The 9,046-nt window shown below is 51.2% G+C and overlaps 32 non-coding genes across 32 annotated transcripts; 16 read left to right on the top strand and 16 right to left on the bottom strand.

Moving 5' to 3' along the window:
• Nucleotides 1–121: 121 nt before the first annotated feature.
• Nucleotides 122–194, top strand: TRNAA-AGC (transfer RNA alanine (anticodon AGC)). The gene has a single exon. It is a non-coding gene; the product is annotated as a tRNA-Ala (tRNA).
• An 82-nt stretch (nt 195–276) lies between these two features.
• TRNAY-GUA (transfer RNA tyrosine (anticodon GUA)) lies at nt 277–362 on the top strand. The gene is given in 2 exon segments: nt 277–313; nt 328–362. It is a non-coding gene; the product is annotated as a tRNA-Tyr (tRNA).
• Nucleotides 363–605: 243 nt separating this feature from the next.
• On the bottom strand, nt 606–677 carry TRNAN-GUU (transfer RNA asparagine (anticodon GUU)). The gene has a single exon. It is a non-coding gene; the product is annotated as a tRNA-Asn (tRNA).
• A 191-nt stretch (nt 678–868) lies between these two features.
• TRNAM-CAU (transfer RNA methionine (anticodon CAU)) lies at nt 869–940 on the top strand. The gene has a single exon. It is a non-coding gene; the product is annotated as a tRNA-Met (tRNA).
• Nucleotides 941–1,286: 346 nt separating this feature from the next.
• Nucleotides 1,287–1,359, bottom strand: TRNAV-CAC (transfer RNA valine (anticodon CAC)). The gene has a single exon. It is a non-coding gene; the product is annotated as a tRNA-Val (tRNA).
• A 121-nt stretch (nt 1,360–1,480) lies between these two features.
• Nucleotides 1,481–1,553, bottom strand: TRNAV-AAC (transfer RNA valine (anticodon AAC)). The gene has a single exon. It is a non-coding gene; the product is annotated as a tRNA-Val (tRNA).
• Nucleotides 1,554–1,795: 242 nt separating this feature from the next.
• Nucleotides 1,796–1,868, top strand: TRNAA-AGC (transfer RNA alanine (anticodon AGC)). Its single transcript has one exon. It is a non-coding gene; the product is annotated as a tRNA-Ala (tRNA).
• Nucleotides 1,869–1,950: 82 nt separating this feature from the next.
• Nucleotides 1,951–2,037, top strand: TRNAY-GUA (transfer RNA tyrosine (anticodon GUA)). Its single transcript is given in 2 exon segments — nt 1,951–1,987; nt 2,002–2,037. It is a non-coding gene; the product is annotated as a tRNA-Tyr (tRNA).
• Nucleotides 2,038–2,281: 244 nt separating this feature from the next.
• On the bottom strand, nt 2,282–2,355 carry TRNAN-GUU (transfer RNA asparagine (anticodon GUU)). Its single transcript has one exon. It is a non-coding gene; the product is annotated as a tRNA-Asn (tRNA).
• Nucleotides 2,356–2,546: 191 nt separating this feature from the next.
• Nucleotides 2,547–2,618, top strand: TRNAM-CAU (transfer RNA methionine (anticodon CAU)). The gene has a single exon. It is a non-coding gene; the product is annotated as a tRNA-Met (tRNA).
• Nucleotides 2,619–2,962: 344 nt separating this feature from the next.
• Nucleotides 2,963–3,035, bottom strand: TRNAV-CAC (transfer RNA valine (anticodon CAC)). The gene has a single exon. It is a non-coding gene; the product is annotated as a tRNA-Val (tRNA).
• Nucleotides 3,036–3,156: 121 nt separating this feature from the next.
• Nucleotides 3,157–3,229, bottom strand: TRNAV-AAC (transfer RNA valine (anticodon AAC)). Its single transcript has one exon. It is a non-coding gene; the product is annotated as a tRNA-Val (tRNA).
• A 236-nt stretch (nt 3,230–3,465) lies between these two features.
• On the top strand, nt 3,466–3,552 carry TRNAY-GUA (transfer RNA tyrosine (anticodon GUA)). Its single transcript is given in 2 exon segments — nt 3,466–3,502; nt 3,517–3,552. It is a non-coding gene; the product is annotated as a tRNA-Tyr (tRNA).
• Nucleotides 3,553–3,797: 245 nt separating this feature from the next.
• TRNAN-GUU (transfer RNA asparagine (anticodon GUU)) lies at nt 3,798–3,871 on the bottom strand. The gene has a single exon. It is a non-coding gene; the product is annotated as a tRNA-Asn (tRNA).
• A 191-nt stretch (nt 3,872–4,062) lies between these two features.
• TRNAM-CAU (transfer RNA methionine (anticodon CAU)) lies at nt 4,063–4,134 on the top strand. Its single transcript has one exon. It is a non-coding gene; the product is annotated as a tRNA-Met (tRNA).
• Nucleotides 4,135–4,479: 345 nt separating this feature from the next.
• On the bottom strand, nt 4,480–4,552 carry TRNAV-CAC (transfer RNA valine (anticodon CAC)). The gene has a single exon. It is a non-coding gene; the product is annotated as a tRNA-Val (tRNA).
• A 121-nt stretch (nt 4,553–4,673) lies between these two features.
• Nucleotides 4,674–4,746, bottom strand: TRNAV-AAC (transfer RNA valine (anticodon AAC)). The gene has a single exon. It is a non-coding gene; the product is annotated as a tRNA-Val (tRNA).
• Nucleotides 4,747–4,991: 245 nt separating this feature from the next.
• On the top strand, nt 4,992–5,064 carry TRNAA-AGC (transfer RNA alanine (anticodon AGC)). Its single transcript has one exon. It is a non-coding gene; the product is annotated as a tRNA-Ala (tRNA).
• An 82-nt stretch (nt 5,065–5,146) lies between these two features.
• TRNAY-GUA (transfer RNA tyrosine (anticodon GUA)) lies at nt 5,147–5,233 on the top strand. Its single transcript is given in 2 exon segments — nt 5,147–5,183; nt 5,198–5,233. It is a non-coding gene; the product is annotated as a tRNA-Tyr (tRNA).
• Nucleotides 5,234–5,478: 245 nt separating this feature from the next.
• TRNAN-GUU (transfer RNA asparagine (anticodon GUU)) lies at nt 5,479–5,552 on the bottom strand. The gene has a single exon. It is a non-coding gene; the product is annotated as a tRNA-Asn (tRNA).
• A 191-nt stretch (nt 5,553–5,743) lies between these two features.
• TRNAM-CAU (transfer RNA methionine (anticodon CAU)) lies at nt 5,744–5,815 on the top strand. The gene has a single exon. It is a non-coding gene; the product is annotated as a tRNA-Met (tRNA).
• A 345-nt stretch (nt 5,816–6,160) lies between these two features.
• On the bottom strand, nt 6,161–6,233 carry TRNAV-CAC (transfer RNA valine (anticodon CAC)). The gene has a single exon. It is a non-coding gene; the product is annotated as a tRNA-Val (tRNA).
• A 121-nt stretch (nt 6,234–6,354) lies between these two features.
• On the bottom strand, nt 6,355–6,427 carry TRNAV-AAC (transfer RNA valine (anticodon AAC)). Its single transcript has one exon. It is a non-coding gene; the product is annotated as a tRNA-Val (tRNA).
• Nucleotides 6,428–6,670: 243 nt separating this feature from the next.
• TRNAA-AGC (transfer RNA alanine (anticodon AGC)) lies at nt 6,671–6,743 on the top strand. The gene has a single exon. It is a non-coding gene; the product is annotated as a tRNA-Ala (tRNA).
• An 82-nt stretch (nt 6,744–6,825) lies between these two features.
• Nucleotides 6,826–6,912, top strand: TRNAY-GUA (transfer RNA tyrosine (anticodon GUA)). The gene is given in 2 exon segments: nt 6,826–6,862; nt 6,877–6,912. It is a non-coding gene; the product is annotated as a tRNA-Tyr (tRNA).
• Nucleotides 6,913–7,157: 245 nt separating this feature from the next.
• On the bottom strand, nt 7,158–7,231 carry TRNAN-GUU (transfer RNA asparagine (anticodon GUU)). The gene has a single exon. It is a non-coding gene; the product is annotated as a tRNA-Asn (tRNA).
• Nucleotides 7,232–7,421: 190 nt separating this feature from the next.
• TRNAM-CAU (transfer RNA methionine (anticodon CAU)) lies at nt 7,422–7,493 on the top strand. The gene has a single exon. It is a non-coding gene; the product is annotated as a tRNA-Met (tRNA).
• A 345-nt stretch (nt 7,494–7,838) lies between these two features.
• TRNAV-CAC (transfer RNA valine (anticodon CAC)) lies at nt 7,839–7,911 on the bottom strand. Its single transcript has one exon. It is a non-coding gene; the product is annotated as a tRNA-Val (tRNA).
• Nucleotides 7,912–8,032: 121 nt separating this feature from the next.
• Nucleotides 8,033–8,105, bottom strand: TRNAV-AAC (transfer RNA valine (anticodon AAC)). The gene has a single exon. It is a non-coding gene; the product is annotated as a tRNA-Val (tRNA).
• Nucleotides 8,106–8,345: 240 nt separating this feature from the next.
• On the top strand, nt 8,346–8,418 carry TRNAA-AGC (transfer RNA alanine (anticodon AGC)). Its single transcript has one exon. It is a non-coding gene; the product is annotated as a tRNA-Ala (tRNA).
• Nucleotides 8,419–8,500: 82 nt separating this feature from the next.
• Nucleotides 8,501–8,587, top strand: TRNAY-GUA (transfer RNA tyrosine (anticodon GUA)). The gene is given in 2 exon segments: nt 8,501–8,537; nt 8,552–8,587. It is a non-coding gene; the product is annotated as a tRNA-Tyr (tRNA).
• Nucleotides 8,588–8,832: 245 nt separating this feature from the next.
• Nucleotides 8,833–8,906, bottom strand: TRNAN-GUU (transfer RNA asparagine (anticodon GUU)). Its single transcript has one exon. It is a non-coding gene; the product is annotated as a tRNA-Asn (tRNA).
• Nucleotides 8,907–9,046: the final 140 nt, after the last annotated feature.

Here is a 9,046-nt window from a genome sequence, read left to right as displayed (position 1 = left end):
TTCTTACTTGTGGCGATTGGGATGCACACTTAAAAAAACAAACACAAAAAAAAACAAAAAAAAAAATGGTTATTTAAGTCACAGCGTGGTGGGATGATGGCCAAAGTGAACGGACGTGAGAGGGGGATTAGCTCAAATGGTAGAGCGCTCGCTTAGCATGCGAGAGGTAGCGGGATCGATGCCCGCATCCTCCATAACCTTTTGACTTTTTCAAATGCCTTTTCTCATGCCACTCTTTGACAAGCCTAGGAGGTAGGCGAGCAAAGGCCGGCCAAGCCTTCGATAGCTCAGCTGGTAGAGCGGAGGACTGTAGTAAAAACATTAGCAATCCTTAGGTCGCTGTTCGATTCCGGCTCGAAGGACCTTTTTCTTTGGGGGGAGGGAGGCGGGTGCATCCTTCGTGTTGGACCTTTCGAGCAGCTGAAACACACATTCTGGCTGCGCTCTTCCTCTACTACCTTAAAACACCCTTTTAAGAGAGCTGTGCTCCCAGTCTGAGGAATTTAAAACAGACACCACATCCAAGCTCTCAGTTGGGAGTGCAGCTCAGGCCTGCCAAAGGAGGGCCTTTCGCTGTGCCCTGAAAGCCAAAGAAAATTAGGCCATCGTCCTGGGTGGACTCGAACCACCAACCTTTCGGTTAACAGCCGAACGCGCTAACCGATTGCGCCACAGAGACACCGTTGCTGCACGCAATTGCTCGAAGCCCCAGCCAGGTCACATGACTTTGACTCAATAATATCGAAAAAGGAAAACAGCCTCAAGGGGGGGCCCTGGCCTTAACAAATGGCTATACTTGCTGGCGCATGGTAGCCAGAGGCCACCTATTTCGGCTTCTCTTCCCCGCCTTCCTAACCTCCTGAGCAGCAGCAGAGTGGCGCAGCGGAAGCGTGCTGGGCCCATAACCCAGAGGTCGATGGATCGAAACCATCCTCTGCTAAGAGCTCACTTTTACAAACCCCGCAAGTACAATTCCCCAGAAGTTTCTGCTTAAAATCTAGGAGAGTGGGGGCCGATTCATCAGCCGCCTCTTGCTCGTTGCCAAACACCTGTCTTCAATATCTCCAACAAGACAAACTGGACAAGTATGTGGCTGTGTCTAAAAAAGCCTTGTTGCAAGCAAATATCACCTGCTTGCGCAAAGAAGGTTTTGTGTTGCACTAGTGGGGTAGCCAAAAATTTCTTCCAGAAGCACCATGCTTCTGCCCGGTTTCGAAGCCGGAATATTTCACGTGTTGGTGCTTTTGGCTACGTAGTGGGGTAGCCAAAAGGCTGCAAAAGAACTGTGTTTCTGCCCGGTTTCGAACCGGGGACCTTTCGCGTGTGAGGCGAACGTGATAACCGCTACACTACAGAAACCTGCCTGTTGAGACAGGCACCGCTATGGCGAGCCAGCCGCCAGTATTCAAACCGAGCGGAGGAAAACTGGGGCTTCGAAGTAAAAAGGTTTGTCCCTGGATCAAAAGGGTACCCAAACCAATGTTTCTGCCCGGTTTCGAACCGGGGACCTTTCGCGTGTTAGGCGAACGTGATGACCACTACACTACAGAAACTCGGCGGAGGCCAACGCAGCTTTCCTCGCGAGCGAACAACACAAGTTTGAAAAAAGGAAGGAAAGTACTTTAAACTGGGGACCATCCCAGGCTGCCCCAAGTCCTGTCAGCTTCCCAATAGTTTCTTACTTGTGGCGATTGGGATGCACACTTAAAAAAACAAAACAAAAAAAAACAAAAAAAAAACTGGTTATTTAAGTCACAGCGTGGTGGGATGATGGCCAAAGTGAACGGACGTGAGAGGGGGATTAGCTCAAATGGTAGAGCGCTCGCTTAGCATGCGAGAGGTAGCGGGATCGATGCCCGCATCCTCCATAACCTTTTGACTTTTTCAAATGCCTTTTCTCATGCCACTCTTTGACAAGCCTAGGAGGTAGGCGAGCAAAGGCCGGCCAAGCCTTCGATAGCTCAGCTGGTAGAGCGGAGGACTGTAGTAAAAACATTAGCAATCCTTAGGTCGCTGGTTCGATTCCGGCTCGAAGGACCTTTTTCTTTGGGGGGAGGGAGGCGGGTGCATCCTTTCGTGTGGACCTTTCGAGCAGCTGAAACACACATTCTGGCTGCGCTCTTCCTCTACTACCTTAAAACACCCTTTTAAGAGAGCTGTGCTCCCAGTCTGAGGAATTTAAAACAGACACCACATCCAAGCTCTCAGTTGGGAGTGCAGCTCAGGCCTGCCAAAGGAGGGCCTTTCGCTGTGCCCTGAAAGCCAAAGAAAATTAGGCCATCGTCCCTGGGTGGACTCGAACCACCAACCTTTCGGTTAACAGCCGAACGCGCTAACCGATTGCGCCACAGAGACACCGTTGCTGCACGCAATTGCTCGAAGCCCCAGCCAGGTCACATGACCTTTGACTCAATAATATCGAAAAAGGAAAACAGCCTCAAGGGGGGGCCCTGGCCTTTAACAAATGGCTATACTTGCTGGCGCATGGTAGCCAGAGGCCACCTATTTCGGCTTCTCTTCCCCGCCTTCCTAACCTCCTGAGCAGCAGCAGAGTGGCGCAGCGGAAGCGTGCTGGGCCCATAACCCAGAGGTCGATGGATCGAAACCATCCTCTGCTAAGAGCTCACTTTTACAAACCCCGCAAGTACAATTCCCCAGAAGTTTCTGCTTAAAATCTAGGAGAGTGGGGGCCGATTCATCAGCCGCCTCTTGCTCGTTGCCAAACACCTGTCTTCAATATCTCCAACAAGACAAACTGGACAAGTATGTGGCTGTGTCTAAAAAGCCTTGTTGCAAGCAAATATCACCTGCTTGCGCAAAGAAGGTTTTGTGTTGCACTAGTGGGGTAGCCAAAAATTTCTTCCAGAAGCACCATGCTTCTGCCCGGTTCGAAGCCGGAATATTTCACGTGTTGGTGCTTTTGGCTACGTAGTGGGGTAGCCAAAAGGCTGCAAAAGAACTGTGTTTCTGCCCGGTTTCGAACCGGGGACCTTTCGCGTGTGAGGCGAACGTGATAACCGCTACACTACAGAAACCTGCCTGTTGAGACAGGCACCGCTATGGCGAGCCAGCCGCCAGTATTCAAACCGAGCGGAGGAAAACTGGGGCTTCGAAGTAAAAAGGTTTGTCCCTGGATCAAAAGGGTACCCAAACCAATGTTTCTGCCCGGTTTCGAAACGGGGACCTTTCGCGTGTTAGGCGAACGTGATGACCACTACACTACAGAAACTCGGCGGAGGCCAAACGCAGCTTTCCGCGCGAGCGAACAACACACGTTGAAAAAAGATGAGCCAAAGTGAACGGACGTGAGAGGGGGATAGCTCAAATGGTAGAGCGCTCGCTTAGCATGCGAGAGGTAGCGGGATCGATGCCCGCATCCTCCATAACCTTTTGACTTTTTCAAATGCCTTTTCTCATGCCACTCTTTGACAAGCCTAGGAGGTAGGCGAGCAAAGGCCGGCCAAGCCTTCGATAGCTCAGCTGGTAGAGCGGAGGACTGTAGTAAAAACATTAGCAATCCTTAGGTCGCTGGTTCGATTCCGGCTCGAAGGACCTTTTTCTTTGGGGGGAGGGAGGCGGGTGCATCCTTTCGTGTTGGACCTTTCGAGCAGCTGAAACACACATTCTGGCTGCGCTCTTCCTCTACTACCTTAAAACACCCTTTTAAGAGAGCTGTGCTCCCAGTCTGAGGAATTTAAAACAGACACCACATCCAAGCTCTCAGTTGGGAGTGCAGCTCAGGCCTGCCAAAGGAGGGCCTTTCGCTGTGCCCTGAAAGCCAAAGAAAATTAGGCCATCGTCCCTGGGTGGACTCGAACCACCAACCTTTCGGTTAACAGCCGAACGCGCTAACCGATTGCGCCACAGAGACACCGTTGCTGCACGCAATTGCTCGAAGCCCCAGCCAGGTCACATGACCTTTGACTCAATAATATCGAAAAAGGAAAACAGCCTCAAGGGGGGGCCCTGGCCTTTAACAAATGGCTATACTTGCTGGCGCATGGTAGCCAGAGGCCACCTATTTCGGCTTCTCTTCCCCGCCTTCCTAACCTCCTGAGCAGCAGCAGAGTGGCGCAGCGGAAGCGTGCTGGGCCCATAACCCAGAGGTCGATGGATCGAAACCATCCTCTGCTAAGAGCTCACTTTTACAAACCCCGCAAGTACAATTCCCCAGAAGTTTCTGCTTAAAATCTAGGAGAGTGGGGGCCGATTCATCAGCCGCCTCTTGCTCGTTGCCAAACACCTGTCTTCAATATCTCCAACAAGACAAACTGGACAAGTATGTGGCTGTGTCTAAAAAGCCTTGTTGCAAGCAAATATCACCTGCTTGCGCAAAGAAGGTTTTGTGTTGCACTAGTGGGGTAGCCAAAAATTTCTTCCAGAAGCACCATGCTTCTGCCCGGTTTCGAAGCCGGAATATTTCACGTGTTGGTGCTTTTGGCTACGTAGTGGGGTAGCCAAAAGGCTGCAAAAGAACTGTGTTTCTGCCCGGTTTCGAACCGGGGACCTTTCGCGTGTGAGGCGAACGTGATAACCGCTACACTACAGAAACCTGCCTGTTGAGACAGGCACCGCTATGGCGAGCCAGCCGCCAGTATTCAAACCGAGCGGAGGAAAACTGGGGCTTCGAAGTAAAAAGGTTTGTCCCTGGATCAAAAGGGTACCCAAACCAATGTTTCTGCCCGGTTTCGAACCGGGGACCTTTCGCGTGTTAGGCGAACGTGATGACCACTACACTACAGAAACTCGGCGGAGGCCAACGCAGCTTTCCTCGCGAGCGAGCGAACAACACAAGTTTGAAAAAAGGAAGGAAAGTACTTTAAACTGGGGACCATCCCAGGCTGCCCCAAGTCCTGTCAGCTTCCCAATAGTTTCTTACTTGTGGCGATTGGGATGCACACTTAAAAAAACAAAACAAAAAAAAACAAAAAAAAACTGGTTATTTAAGTCACAGCGTGGTGGGATGATGGCCAAAGTGAACGGACGTGAGAGGGGGATTAGCTCAAATGGTAGAGCGCTCGCTTAGCATGCGAGAGGTAGCGGGATCGATGCCCGCATCCTCCATAACCTTTTGACTTTTTCAAATGCCTTTTCTCATGCCACTCTTTGACAAGCCTAGGAGGTAGGCGAGCAAAGGCCGGCCAAGCCTTCGATAGCTCAGCTGGTAGAGCGGAGGACTGTAGTAAAAACATTAGCAATCCTTAGGTCGCTGGTTCGATTCCGGCTCGAAGGACCTTTTTCTTTGGGGGGAGGGAGGCGGGTGCATCCTTTCGTGTTGGACCTTTCGAGCAGCTGAAACACACATTCTGGCTGCGCTCTTCCTCTACTACCTTAAAACACCCTTTTAAGAGAGCTGTGCTCCCAGTCTGAGGAATTTAAAACAGACACCACATCCAAGCTCTCAGTTGGGAGTGCAGCTCAGGCCTGCCAAAGGAGGGCCTTTCGCTGTGCCCTGAAAGCCAAAGAAAATTAGGCCATCGTCCCTGGGTGGACTCGAACCACCAACCTTTCGGTTAACAGCCGAACGCGCTAACCGATTGCGCCACAGAGACACCGTTGCTGCACGCAATTGCTCGAAGCCCCAGCCAGGTCACATGACCTTTGACTCAATAATATCGAAAAAGGAAAACAGCCTCAAGGGGGGGCCCTGGCCTTTAACAAATGGCTATACTTGCTGGCGCATGGTAGCCAGAGGCCACCTATTTCGGCTTCTCTTCCCCGCCTTCCTAACCTCCTGAGCAGCAGCAGAGTGGCGCAGCGGAAGCGTGCTGGGCCCATAACCCAGAGGTCGATGGATCGAAACCATCCTCTGCTAAGAGCTCACTTTTACAAACCCCGCAAGTACAATTCCCCAGAAGTTTCTGCTTAAAATCTAGGAGAGTGGGGGCCGATTCATCAGCCGCCTCTTGCTCGTTGCCAAACACCTGTCTTCAATATCTCCAACAAGACAAACTGGACAAGTATGTGGCTGTGTCTAAAAAGCCTTGTTGCAAGCAAATATCACCTGCTTGCGCAAAGAAGGTTTTGTGTTGCACTAGTGGGGTAGCCAAAAATTTCTTCCAGAAGCACCATGCTTCTGCCCGGTTTCGAAGCCGGAATATTTCACGTGTTGGTGCTTTTGGCTACGTAGTGGGGTAGCCAAAAGGCTGCAAAAGAACTGTGTTTCTGCCCGGTTTCGAACCGGGGACCTTTCGCGTGTGAGGCGAACGTGATAACCGCTACACTACAGAAACCTGCCTGTTGAGACAGGCACCGCTATGGCGAGCCAGCCGCCAGTATTCAAACCGAGCGGAGGAAAACTGGGGCTTCGAAGTAAAAAGGTTTGTCCCTGGATCAAAAGGGTACCCAAACCAATGTTTCTGCCCGGTTTCGAACCGGGGACCTTTCGCGTGTTAGGCGAACGTGATGACCACTACACTACAGAAACTCGGCGGAGGCCAACGCAGCTTTCCTCGCGAGCGAACAACACAAGTTTGAAAAAAGGAAGGAAAGTACTTTAAACTGGGGACCATCCCAGGCTGCCCCAAGTCCTGTCAGCTTCCCAATAGTTTCTTACTTGTGGCGATTGGGATGCACACTTAAAAAAACAAAACAAAAAAAAACAAAAAAAAAAACTGGTTATTTAAGTCACTGCGTGGTGGGATGATGGCCAAAGTGAACGGACGTGAGAGGGGGATTAGCTCAAATGGTAGAGCGCTCGCTTAGCATGCGAGAGGTAGCGGGATCGATGCCCGCATCCTCCATAACCTTTTGACTTTTTCAAATGCCTTTTCTCATGCCACTCTTTGACAAGCCTAGGAGGTAGGCGAGCAAAGGCCGGCCAAGCCTTCGATAGCTCAGCTGGTAGAGCGGAGGACTGTAGTAAAAACATTAGCAATCCTTAGGTCGCTGGTTCGATTCCGGCTCGAAGGACATTTTTCTTTGGGGGGAGGGAGGCGGGTGCATCCTTTCGTGTTGGACCTTTCGAGCAGCTGAAACACACATTCTGGCTGCGCTCTTCCTCTACTACCTTAAAACACCCTTTTAAGAGAGCTGTGCTCCCAGTCTGAGGAATTTAAAACAGACACCACATCCAAGCTCTCAGTTGGGAGTGCAGCTCAGGCCTGCCAAAGGAGGGCCTTTCGCTGTGCCCTGAAAGCCAAAGAAAATTAGGCCATCGTCCCTGGGTGGACTCGAACCACCAACCTTTCGGTTAACAGCCGAACGCGCTAACCGATTGCGCCACAGAGACACCGTTGCTGCACGCAATTGCTCGAAGCCCCAGCCAGGTCACATGACCTTTGACTCAATAATATCGAAAAAGGAAAACAGCCTCAAGGGGGGCCCTGGCCTTTAACAAATGGCTATACTTGCTGGCGCATGGTAGCCAGAGGCCACCTATTTCGGCTTCTCTTCCCCGCCTTCCTAACCTCCTGAGCAGCAGCAGAGTGGCGCAGCGGAAGCGTGCTGGGCCCATAACCCAGAGGTCGATGGATCGAAACCATCCTCTGCTAAGAGCTCACTTTTACAAACCCCGCAAGTACAATTCCCCAGAAGTTTCTGCTTAAAATCTAGGAGAGTGGGGGCCGATTCATCAGCCGCCTCTTGCTCGTTGCCAAACACCTGTCTTCAATATCTCCAACAAGACAAACTGGACAAGTATGTGGCTGTGTCTAAAAAGCCTTGTTGCAAGCAAATATCACCTGCTTGCGCAAAGAAGGTTTTGTGTTGCACTAGTGGGGTAGCCAAAAATTTCTTCCAGAAGCACCATGCTTCTGCCCGGTTTCGAAGCCGGAATATTTCACGTGTTGGTGCTTTTGGCTACGTAGTGGGGTAGCCAAAAGGCTGCAAAAGAACTGTGTTTCTGCCCGGTTTCGAACCGGGGACCTTTCGCGTGTGAGGCGAACGTGATAACCGCTACACTACAGAAACCTGCCTGTTGAGACAGGCACCGCTATGGCGAGCCAGCCGCCAGTATTCAAACCGAGCGGAGGAAAACTGGGGCTTCGAAGTAAAAAGGTTTGTCCCTGGATCAAAAGGGTACCCAAACCAATGTTTCTGCCCGGTTTCGAACCGGGGACCTTTCGCGTGTTAGGCGAACGTGATGACCACTACACTACAGAAACTCGGCGGAGGCCAACGCAGCTTTCCTCGCGAGCGAACAACACAAGTTTGAAAAAAGGAAGGAAAGTACTTTAAACTGGGGACCATCCCAGGCTGCCCCAAGTCCTGTCAGCTTCCCAATAGTTTCTTACTTGTGGCGATTGGGATGCACACTTAAAAAAACAAAAAAAAAAAACAAAAAAAAAACTGGTTATTTAAGTCACAGCGTGGTGGGATGATGGCCAAAGTGAACGGACGTGAGAGGGGGATTAGCTCAAATGGTAGAGCGCTCGCTTAGCATGCGAGAGGTAGCGGGATCGATGCCCGCATCCTCCATAACCTTTTGACTTTTTCAAATGCCTTTTCTCATGCCACTCTTTGACAAGCCTAGGAGGTAGGCGAGCAAAGGCCGGCCAAGCCTTCGATAGCTCAGCTGGTAGAGCGGAGGACTGTAGTAAAAACATTAGCAATCCTTAGGTCGCTGGTTCGATTCCGGCTCGAAGGACCTTTTTCTTTGGGGGGAGGGAGGCGGGTGCATCCTTTCGTGTTGGACCTTTCGAGCAGCTGAAACACACATTCTGGCTGCGCTCTTCCTCTACTACCTTAAAACACCCTTTTAAGAGAGCTGTGCTCCCAGTCTGAGGAATTTAAAACAGACACCACATCCAAGCTCTCAGTTGGGAGTGCAGCTCAGGCCTGCCAAAGGAGGGCCTTTCGCTGTGCCCTGAAAGCCAAAGAAAATTAGGCCATCGTCCCTGGGTGGACTCGAACCACCAACCTTTCGGTTAACAGCCGAACGCGCTAACCGATTGCGCCACAGAGACACCGTTGCTGCACGCAATTGCTCGAAGCCCCAGCCAGGTCACATGACCTTTGACTCAATAATATCGAAAAAGGAAAACAGCCTCAAGGGGGGGCCCTGGCCTTTAACAAATGGCTATACTTGCTGGCGCATGGTAGCCAG

The sequence above is a fragment of the Dendropsophus ebraccatus genome, unplaced genomic scaffold (assembly GCF_027789765.1).
Source record: "Dendropsophus ebraccatus isolate aDenEbr1 unplaced genomic scaffold, aDenEbr1.pat pat_scaffold_658_ctg1, whole genome shotgun sequence".
Lineage (NCBI taxonomy): Eukaryota > Metazoa > Chordata > Amphibia > Anura > Hylidae > Dendropsophus > Dendropsophus ebraccatus.
This window is presented reverse-complemented; position numbering and strand designations above follow the sequence as displayed.